At 36.7% G+C, this 12,128-nt stretch overlaps 1 pseudogene; it reads right to left on the bottom strand.

Annotated features, from left to right (window-relative positions):
- The window catches only part of LOC124986998 (interleukin enhancer-binding factor 2-like), a 36,513-nt pseudogene extending 31,073 nt beyond the window's left edge, over positions 1 to 5,440 (bottom strand).
- Between the last annotated feature and the right edge of the window lie 6,688 nt (positions 5,441 to 12,128).

Genomic DNA, 12,128 nt, shown 5'->3' with positions numbered 1-12,128 from the left:
ACATACCTTTTTGTTTTGAGACAGTTTCACCAAGTTGCTGAGACTAGCCTTGAACTTGTGATCCTCCTGGCGTGGGCCTCTGGAGTCACTGGGAGTAGAGGTGTGTGCCACCACACCTGGCTCAGATTAATGATTCATAAATGAGGAGATAAGAATAGAAGATTTTAAATCAAGGTATGAAAGATAATTAACTTAGCATGGCTAGTTGCTCTTATGAACAAGATGTGCCCCTTAAGTCAAAGAAGCAAGAGTCTGCTTTTCAGTATGAAAGCACACTCAATCTAGCAATTGAATACTAGTAATATATGAATTTAAGTAGACATGAAAATTAAAATATAGAAGAGATAACTAAGGTAGAGATAAATAATTTAGGAAAAATCTGGAATGAAGACATTACATTATTTACTGTTTCCAATGTTCCATAATGTTCTAAATTTCAGGAGGGCAATGAATATTCTCCTAGGGAGGACAAAATGTCCTTTTTCTTCTTCTTTTTTTTTTAAATGATATACATTTACATAGTATTTGAAAAGTAGAATATTGCAGTTTCCTGGTAGACAATATCTCCAAAATGTGTTTAAATTCTCCCAACTGGATTACAGACACAGAAAGAATTATGGCAAAGTAGAAATCACCAATCCATTACTTTTAACTTTTTAGTCACAAAAGTTAGTTTCTAGTTTTCTATCTATCTCAACAGATATTCTTTTTGGCCTATGGTCTATGCTGGTAAAAATCTTGATTCCAGTTTGCAATATTTATTTATATCCTGATTCATGCTACTGAGTTTGTAGCTGTGCAAAAGAGTTCTATCAATCCCATTGAATATTTGAAACTCTGAGGAAGCGGTTCATGAGAACACAGACATAGTGGAAGAAAAAACTCATTTTACCAAGCCTGAAGATGCTCTACACTAACACAGAATATCATCATAAGATGTATCTGCTGAAGGAAGGGTGTAAGGGATCCCACGAAAACCACACGGGACATGGGAAATCACATAAGGGAGTTAATTAAGCAAACAAAGTGTCTCCCTGCAGGGTAAGGGAGAAAATGAGGGGAAAAGAAAGGGAACAAGAAAGGGTGTGCACTAGAGAGAGTAGAAAAGCGAGAATAGAGAAAGTTAGTAGGAGAGAGAGAAGCATGAGAGAAAAGATGGCAGGATAGCTACTGTGAAGCAGTTGAATTCCACCGGGGTAACAGGGGACCAATAATGGAGAAGGATACTTGCAAGCTGACTGATGAACCAATAGCTAGCTAGGATGTTCACAGATTGACAAGTGGTTGAGAGACGGGGAAAATGTCTGCAACAGAATGGGCAGGGGAGCAGCTTTATACATTACATTACATTACATTCCCCCATTTCTGTTTTTATAAGAAAATCTTTTGTTCTCCAGTTCTTTCCGAATGCCTTCTCTCTCCTTCTTGCCTAAGTGACTGGGGCTGGTTTTACAGGTGAGATTAAAACCATTCTCCTTCCAGACTTCCAAAGGCAGATGGTTTTCATGGACTTTATTTCCTCAATTTGACTGATCCCCTATTTTTACACACACTGCCGTCCCCAATTCTGGCTTTATTCCCCCCTCTAATTTTAGGAACTTCTTTGCTGTAGGGAAAGAGGGTCGATGGCCACTATGGCTTCTTCAAGCTGGAAGGGGGCAGCCTGGGGCAAGCAGTTTGGAGTTCCCTTTTTAGAAATCCTGTCAATTGAGGGGTTCATGGAAGAAGTCCAGTTGGGGAAGAGCAGGTTGTAAAGGCATATGGGGATGGGTGCTTCTATGAGAGAAGAACGAAAAGACATGAGTACTGAAATGAGATTGATACAATATAAATGTTGCAGAATCTGGAACATGCCAATGAATATCATAAAGATGGCAGAAGTCAATAATTCCTCACCAGGGGGTGGAAGAACGGAGAAGTTGTTCCCATAACAAGGCCTAGCAAAGGCTGGAGAGGACAAGGCCTTTATTTGGGAACTTTAACGTTGTCCAGGTTATCAGGAATGTAAACACAACATTTAGTAGAGATCTCTATACTTCTGTTACGAGCAAACATAGATTAAGCCTACCTGTGTCTATAGGCCTTAAACTGACTAAAACTTCTTACTCTGGCGGTTTCTCTTGATAGTTATCAGGCACATTTGCCTAAGAATCTCTCTTTTGTAGCTTTTAGTCTTTATTTCTAGTGGGCTAACACAAGTGTACATCTTAAGTTACATTTAACTATTATTTATTTTAAATGCCCAAGAATAACTGTATTTTGGTTTTAACTGTTTTGCTAGGTGTTTAAGATCAAGTTGGTCAAAGTGACCTGTTCCTATCTTGTAAAGAGTCAGTTGAGTTCCCACAGGGGTCACTTGTAGAGAACATAAGAGCAGCTTCTTAGCTCCACTAGTGCCATTGGTTAGGCAGGGTCTCCTCGATAATGTGGCTTCCCTTGAAAGCACCAGGGATGTCTCCCTTTTTCCTTGACCCTCCTCTGCAGCAGGTGCACTGAGTGGCTTTTTCTCTAGTGGCCTCATCAAGCTCCTTGATCAGGAGGTTGTGTGACCCAGAGTTGCAAACCTCCTTAGAGAAGTCTTCTTGTTCCCTGGGTTCAGACTGACTTTGAGGGCAAGACCCAAATATGGACTTTTCTTGACCTCTGTGTTTAATCTCAATCTCTAAGTTTGATCTTAACCATCAAGCAAGTCAGTCTCACCAGTCATAAAGCAAGAGTACTGGGCTTTAACTTCAATGTCTACAACTTTACAGTTATTTACCCCCTTTTATCTAATTGGGGTTTACATTATCTTTCCTATATGTGATGGCTTACTATTCCAAGTTAATTTACGGTGTTTGCTCTTGAAGCAGTACTTCTGCAAAATATTGATCAGGCAACAATTAGAGTTTACAAGGAAAATACAAAATGGAATCACCAACAGTAAAACACTCAGTTTGTGCAATAGTTATCTTGAATTTTGGCTGAGTTATTCACTATATCCCCTGTTTGAGATCACAGTAATCTTTACAACAAGCATCAAACTTTTGAACACAACTTTAAATGAGTTAATGTCTGGCTTACTTTGGAGCCATTCTAATGTGCAGCAGGGTTATGAGGCAGAGCTTTATCTCAGGTAAGGCGGGGCTTTTAGCTGTGTTCTCTGATGGAAATGCAGATCTAAAGACTTATATCAGCAATCTTTATATATGTGCAATGTTCGGTTCCAAAGTTACCGTAAGATGGGCAGGAACCAGAGAAGAGAGCTGATGAAACACTGGTTATCTAGCAAAAGAATTCCTTCCTGCCCAAGAGCTGTGTGCCTAAAATCAATGTACTGCCACAGCAGTTAGGCATATTGTGCCCCTGCACAGGAGCACTCCCAGGCACCAGGCATGCCACAGTCATGAGGCCAGAGACCCCAATCTCAGTCACTGTTGTCCCATTTTTGCTACTGCACATTACACTCTTTCTTAAATGTCATTTTAAGAAGTTTACATATATTGACTCCTGAGTCTATATGAACATTAATTAACACAATTTAACATTATATCTAAAACGTGAATTAAAGAAAGTCTGAGAGAGGTTTTAAGTTTCCTTTTTTTGTGGCAAGTGGTAAAATGCTTTTATGTTTAACCTTTAAACAAATCAAGCTCTCAATAACTTTTAGAAATACATTTAACAAATTTTACATATACCCTATTGATGACAGGTTCTATATAGAATATTAAATGATAGGTTTACCATTACAGGCAAGTTTAATTTGGAGACTAGCGGCTTGATAAATTTTCTGCTTTAAAGGCTTGTATACCTGGAAAATATGAACACATTTAATATACGAAGAATAATGTTTTTAAGTATGTTACTGCATGGAATAACTTGTAAATTATTCAGATGTCTCTAATAAACACGTTTGAGTAATCCCATACATGTCAACTCTAATTCACTCATCTTATTGTAAAAAATCCAAGATATCAGAAAAGTGCACCAGCAGAATTTGCCGTCTCTTTCCTGTGGAAGAAAAATCCTAGAAAAATTGATGTTAGACATTTTATAAACATCAACATTTTATTAGTGTGACCACCTAGAGACTTGTGAGTTAATTTTAAAGACATTTTACTTCTATTAATTTACCCAATTTAAATTGAACCTTTTTAAATCATGTGAATTAAAAATATTTGGATCCATTTTTAAAATTTTAATTTTTATGCACACTTATATTTAACACAAAAGCAAAGGCCTTGTAATGCTTATCTCTATTGCAATGTAACAGATGTTCAAAAATAACTATATAGTTGGATTAAAAAAACTGATCAAAAATCATTAACCTAGGTATGTAGGATCAAAATTGTGAGCTCAAAAATACAGCATTTAAGAAAACAAGAGTCCTAGAAGAAAAATGATAATGACCATTAATTATAGCATGAGAAAATGGGGAAAAAAAAGGGCAGAGAGAAGAAGAAAAGGGAGAGATAAAGTGTTGTGTTGCAGCCCAAGAGAAATTTAAAATGGACATTTTTTAATTTTCCTTGGGTTTGAGACTGGTCTCCCACTGAGCCTTCCTCCATTTACATTTCAATGTAAGCCTTGACTCAGATCTGAAAGGGGCTAACAGGTCATACTCCTTACTAGGACATGCCACTGATGGTTGGGCTCGTTACTTCCTCCACACTGGCATATGTGGGACCTCGTGGCAAGAGGACTAGGTGGGCTGGGCCAGGGAATGGAAGCAGAAACAGAACGAAGTAAAGGAGATGGAGAAGCAGGGGGAGGTGGAGAAGCAGGGGAAGATGGAGAAGCAGGCTTGGAGGTGCCCAAGCCTGCAGGAAGAGCCAAGAAGCAAGAAATTAGAGACTTGAAGATAAAGAATCCCTTTCCATCTGCCCACTTGCTCACAGAAGCTGTGTGCCATTACACAAAGGAATTTTGATGACTTTAAGTCAGGGGTCAGGCAAAGGGTTGAATCTGCCAGAATGGAGGACCCAGATCCCATGGTGGAGACTGATACAGCCAGGGCGTCCCAAGGCCAGAGTAGTCAACTGGAGACGAGAAGGCAATACATAGATGGTGTCATCACACAAACGTCAATGTGGGGCCAGGCAAAAGCCGAGAAGTGTTGACGACCTGACGTCAGGGTTTTCGAGTACAAGTGCAAGCGCGAGTGTGAGCATGAGTGCGATGAGCCTCAACCCTGAGAGAGAATCTCCACCATAAAATCAGGAATCCACCCGGCAGATAAGACTGACTATAGGGGCCAGCCGTAACTATAAAAGTTGTGACTGGGGTACCCCCACCCCTCAGTCACCTCGAGAGCACCGGACACTTGGTGGTTGCTTCTCAGGTCAGCAGAGGTGTGTTTAAGTGGTCTAGAGTGGGGACCTGTTTAAGGGAACTCACCAATCTGAAGTCCGGTGTTGCATGCAAAAAACTGAGTGTCCAGACGAATGGAAGGTGGGGCCATGTCCGGGGGCACTGGGGCTCAGATGGGGTTCCACTCCCTTAAGAGACAGTGGAAGAGCCCATCCGAGTCACAGCATCAATGTAAGTGATCCCACGAAAACCACGCCAGACACGGGAAATCACATAAGGGAGTTTATTAAGCAAACAAAGTGTCTCCCTGCAGGGTAAGAGACAAAATGAGAGGAAAAGAAAGGGAACAAGAAGGGGTGCGCACTAGGGAGAGTGGAAAAGCGAGGAGAATAGAGAAAGTTAGTAGGAGAGAGAGAAGCATGAGAGAAAAGATGGTGGGGTAGCTACTGTGAAGCAGTTGAATTCCACCGGGCTAACAGGGGACCAATAATGGAGAAGGATACTTGCAAGCTGACTGATGAACCAATAGCTAGCTAGGATGTTCACAGATTGACAAGTGGTTGGGAGGCAGGGAAAATGGTTGCACCGGAAAGGGCGGGGAGAACAGCTTTGTACATTACAAAGGGAATAAAACTCCACTCAGCCTACTTTTAATAATACTTCATAGTGGAGGGCAGAAAAAATTATTAATGCCTATACATTTCACAGTTTATGGGTACAGGTGGTTTTTCAATGGCTAGTTCTGACTCTGGATCAAGACATTGTACATTCTGCATTGAAAGATTCTGGGAGTCCTTGTTTTCAGTAAGTATTTAAAAATAGTACTCTTGCTGGGTGGGGCACACACCTGTAATTCCAGAAGCTCAGGAGGTTGAGGAGAAAAGATCTTGAGTTCAAAGCCAGCCTCAGCAAAAGCAAGGAGCTAAGCAACTCAATGAGACCCTGTCTCTAAATGAAATACAAAATAGGACTGGGGATGTGATTTAGTGGTTGAGTTACCCTGAGTTCAATGACCAGTACCAAAATAAATAAATTAATTAATTAAAATAGCAGTCTTACAGGACACATGCAAGACCTTTATTACTGGGAAGGGTCAGTTTTTCAATCACACCACTTTCCTTAATAATGTTATTTTTCCCTTCAGAGGAAGAACTGTATGGGTTTTATCATCTTTACTTACTTATCCTCATACCTCTCTCTCTCTCTCTCTCTCTCTCTCTCTCTCTCTCTCTCTCTCTCTCACGCACACACACACACACACACACACACACACACACAAGTATACATGGCAGAGGGGAAAAAGGCATTATTAGAAACAAATAAGAAAATTAAGATAAAGAGATACTATAACACTCACCTAAATTAATTTTATCTTTCCAAAATGAACACCAAGGTAAAATCTCTTAACTTTAACAATCTCTTCTCTCTTAATGAGGTATTTATGTTCCATGCAAGTTGTTTATCACGACAATCACTTCACCAATTTCAGTGAATCTTAACATGTCTTTACATAGTGCACCGATTGGATTGTGGTTGTGCTAACTTCTGTTACCCACGATAACTTGCTGAAGCTGTTTGTACTCACTAAATATCATTTTACCTGTTTGCAAACATCCATCACCATTGTTTCATTAAAATCAAGGACATAACTAAGCATGGACTTTTAATTGTTTTAAAACTGGGGAAAACTATAGTAGTTTAAGATTTAATACATTGCTATATAACACACCACAAAAACAGTGAAACAAATTTTAGTGGGTTTCATCATCTTTATAAGATTTATCTACTGTAGGAAGGGAACAAAAATCAGTTTAGGCAGCTTTTAAGAATACTCTTGATAGTGTAGTGCAGAACCAGCAAAAAAATGTTAAGGTAAGCCTTTAGAGAAATGTACTGATATTATTAAATTAATTATAATATTGTTATGCACAATATTATTACAATTCATTTTCTCTAATAAATATTATTTCAGTTTTTATATTTTAAATTTTGTACTACTTAAAATGACAGAGTATTTAATTACCTATAAATAATATTATTTATAAAATATTACATTACCTAAACAAAAATAAAAATAAAAACAATTATAATACTGTTTTAATGCACAAAAATGGTACACATTATATTGTTCAGTGTGATATTTTCATACATGGACATAGTATGCACTGATTCAACCTAAATTTCCTTTTTCCACCCTGGCCCTCAATACAGTCTTTCCAATTTCTAGTAATCATTTTTCTTTTTTCAGGCAGACTCATTTTAGCATCCACATATGGGAAAGAATATGTGGTTCTTGTCTTTCTGTGTCTAGTTTATTTTGTTTAAATAATGCCCTTCAGTTCCTTATATTTTGCTGAAAATGACAGGATTGCATTATTTTTATGGCTGAATTCTTAATTATGTATATATAACATAGCTTCTTTAGCCATTCATCTACTGATGAATTGGTCTAAGCTGATTCCTGTATCTTAGCTATATGAATATTGGCAAAATAAAATAAACATGGCTATGCAGGTGTCTCTTTGATATGCTGATTTTCTTCCCCTCCCTCCCTCCCTCCCTCTCTCTCTCTCTCTCTTTCTCTCTTTTCTTTCTTTCTTTCTTTCTTTCTCTGTACCCAGGATTGAACTCAGGGGCACTTGACCACTGAGCCACATCCCCAGTCCTATTTCTTTTTTTTTTTTTTTTTTTAATTTAGAGACAGGTTCTCAATGCATTGCTTAGCTTCTCACTTTTCTTGAGAATGGCTTTGAACTCACTATCCTGCCTCAGCCTCCAGAGTCACTGGGATTATAAGTGTGCACCACCATGCCCAGCTGATTTTATTTCTTTTTGACATATACCCAGAAAACTGATAACTGGATTGTATGGTAGATATAATTTTAGTTTTTTGATTAAAACATTTAAAAAGTTTTGTTCTCTTTAGTGATACATGACAGTAGAATACGTTTTGACATATATGTACATGGAGTATAACTTCTCATTCTTGTGGTTGTATATGATGTGGAGTTACACTGGTCATGTATTCATATAAGAACATAGGAAACATCATGTCCAATTCATTCTATTGTTCTTCCCATTCCCATCTTTCCTCCCTTCTTCCCATTCTCCCATTTCCAATCTGGTGAACCTACATTCTTCTTCTACCCCCATTGTTGAGTCAGCATCCATACATCAGAGAGAACATTAGGCCTTTGTTTTTTTTAGTTTGGTTTACTTCACTTAGCATGATAACCTCCAGTTACATCCATTTACTGACAAAGGCCATAATTTCACTCTTCATTTCAGCTGAATAATATTCCATTGTGTATGTGTACCACAATTTCTTTATCCATTCATCTATTGAAGTTCACCTAGGTTGGTTCAATAGCTTAGCTATTGTGAATTGAACTGCTATGAACATTGATGTGGGGCTGCTTCACTATACTATATTATACTATGCTATACTATACTGATTTTAAGTCCTTTGTGTATATGCCAAGAAGTGGGATAATTGGGTGAAATGGTGGTCCATTCCAAGTTTTCTGAGGAATCTCCATACCGCTTTCCAGAGTGCACGAATTTGCAACTCTACCATCAATGTATGAGTGTGACTTTTCATGCATAAATCCAGAAATAACATAAATGATCAAAAGTAGATATATAGTGAAATAATTTAGAGCTTTTAAAAATAAAAATAATAAGAAAATATTACAGTAATATAAATGTTTGTGAACAGAGAGATTTTAATAATGTATCATGACATTAAATACCAAATTTCAAGCAAATACTTGCAATTTTATTTGAAAGTGTTTGCAATATTGAAACTATTAAACATTATCTACATCCACTCCCTAATTAATGTACTTAGAAAACTGTATTCTCTGATACTTGCAGTAAGATAAAGCAATATCAGCAATATTCATACAATGAAAGTTGAAGTGATATATGCTTTAACTAGTTCATAGGAAGCCCCTATGTTCAGAGAAATACCCTTCTGTAGTGTTCTCCCCATCCACATCACTACCATGGTGACAACATGGCTAATCTTGATTTTCTACAATTGCCTCGAACTATTATATAGCAATGAAGAGTTTTTTTTTTTTTTTCTTTAAATCACTATGTGTTGTAGTTTTCTGTTGTATCCTCAGGTTATTCTTACTTCACTATTGCTGTGGAAGAGCTGTAAACTATATTAGTGTCATATAATTGTTAAGGGAAATGCCTCAACAGCTTTATTATCTGGGTACATACCTTGCCTGTTGGGCAGGTTATTCAGTCTCTCTCTCACCCAGTTTCGACAACCGTAAAATGTGCATTAAAAGAGTACTCAATGCTAACAAATATTTAAGTAACTTGAAAATACGGCAGAAGTTGTTTGAATGACATTTAAAAATGTCAAACTGAAACTGTATCTAGTGGGAAAACTCAAGGATCATTTAATTGCCTAAAACATGCACTTCTATTTATTATTTACTCTGGAAAAGTACATGTTAATACATATTCATTAGTGATGAAAATCTTTTAGTTAAAATATCTTAATTTTTAAAGTTATTATTGCCATGGTAAGGCAAATATATTTGCATTTGACTTTGTGATTTTTATGCCAACATTCTTTTTTCAAATGCCTATAAATAATAATTCTTAAATTCTAGTTGAATAACTTTTGCTATTCCTGTATGGTGCTCTTAATGGGTCAAATAAAACTTTGACACATATAATTCCCTGAAAAACATAAAATATGGGCATAAAATAGATGCATTACAAAAAGTTCTATATATAATTAGAAACAATAATTGTTAAAAAGTGATACATATGTTTTTACTTATTTATATGTGTGTATATGTATAAACATATAAACTATTAAGATAAAAGTTGTACATGTTTCAGTATTCAGTATGATGTTTTGATACATGTGCACATTGTATAATGTTTAAATCAACTTAAACATAACCTCTCATCAAACATTTATTATTTCTTTGTACTGAAAACACTGAAATATCTATCTTCTAGTTTTTTCAAATTTCAGCATATAACTGTCATCTCTAACCATGCCACTGTGCAATGTTATCAAGAACCCCTTACTTTTTTTAGATTTCACATATGTGTGAGATCATTCAGTACCTGTTTTTTTGTGCCTGGCCTATTTCACTTAACATAGTAATTTCTAGATCCCAACATGTTATCACAAATAAGAGGATTTCAACCTGTGCAGCTGAATTGTATTACATTGTGTGTTTGTAAAACATTTTTTATCCACTCTTCAATTGATAATCATGCAGGTTGTTTTCATTTCTTGACTATTTTGAAGAGTGCTGCAATAAACATGGGAGTGCAGAAGTCTCTTTGACATACTGATTTCATTGCCTGTGGAAATATACTCAGTAGTGGGTTTGCTGGGTCATATTTCTAGTTTTAATTTTTTGAGGACCTTCTATATAATTTTCCATAATGACTATACCAACTTATACCCCCACTAACAGGCTGCAAGGACCCATTTTTCTCTATACCTTCTCTTATTTGTTACATTTAATCTTTTTGATAATAGCCATGCTTATTGGGGTGAAGTGATACGTCATTGTGGCTTTGATTTGCTTTTTCCTGAGAATTAGTGATGTGGAATATTTTTATTCATAAACCAGTTGACTATATGTGTGCCTTCTTACTATGTACATGCACAAAGAGGGAGGTCATTAGACTGAAGTACAACCAGCAAATAACAGAGAAAGAACAACCAGCATATTACAAACCCTGTAGAGTACAGTCATTCCTGCTATCCACAGGAGATTTATTCCAGGAAGTGCTGCAGATACCAAAATTCATGGATGCTAAATTCCCTGAAAAAAAAAATGACATAGTATTTTCATATTACCTGTTATGGTTTGGAAGTGAGGTGTCCCCCAAAAACTCATGAGTCAGACACTGCAAAAAGATTCAGAGGAGAAATGATTGTGTTGTAAAAGTCTTAACCCAATCAGTGATTTAATCCCCTCCTAAGAATTAACTGAGTGGTAACTAATGTGGTAAGTTGTGACTGGAGGAGGTGGGAATTGGGGCTTGACTTTGGATACATATTTCTATCTGGCAAGTGGACTCTCTCTGCTTCCTGATCACCATGATGTGAGCTGCTTCCCCCAACATTTTCTCCCACCATGATGTTCAGCCTCACCTCAAACTCTAAAGTTGACTAAAACATTACCTATACTCACTCTCTTTTATTTTACATCATCTCTATGTTATTTATAAAACCAATACAACATAAATATTTCCTATACTATTTTTTTTAAGAAAACTTGTCTCTTTATGTTCAGTACAGATGCTATATTTCAAACAATATTTTTAATCTGCATGGGTTCATCATGTTGATGTGGACCCCAGTTTTGTGAAAGACTGAAAGTTTCAGGTTTGGAGATCATTGAGGCAGAGGGAATTCATTTATATGGAGACTCATTGATCATTTTTAAGGAAGTCATCGAAACAGGGATCTATGTGAAACTGTGTGAGTAGATAAATGCCTTCACCTAAATTATGTTTAAACTTGAAAATATCTAACTTTCTAATTGAGAAAAAACATTTCAGAAGAACAATGACATCATCTGTTCTTGTTAGGAAAGATGAAAGTAACAATGGTGATCTCAAAAGAAATGTAAAGAGCAATTGGTTTCTGGAATACATTAAAAATTAGGGCCAACCAAACTTACAGAAGGAGGATAGGTCATACATGTAGATGCAAAAGTCAACATATTTAGCACAGATATTTTTTAGGCCAGTAGATTACAGATGTCACATGGAAAAATGGTCAAGAAGGAAGAGAATAATATACTAAGTCAACGTGTCCTCCATCTTTACATGATGCAAAG

This window comes from Sciurus carolinensis, chromosome 6, assembly GCF_902686445.1.
Source record: "Sciurus carolinensis chromosome 6, mSciCar1.2, whole genome shotgun sequence".
NCBI classification, from domain to species: domain Eukaryota; kingdom Metazoa; phylum Chordata; class Mammalia; order Rodentia; family Sciuridae; genus Sciurus; species Sciurus carolinensis.
Note: the sequence above shows the minus strand (reverse complement) of the source record. Positions and strands in the feature narration are given on the sequence as shown.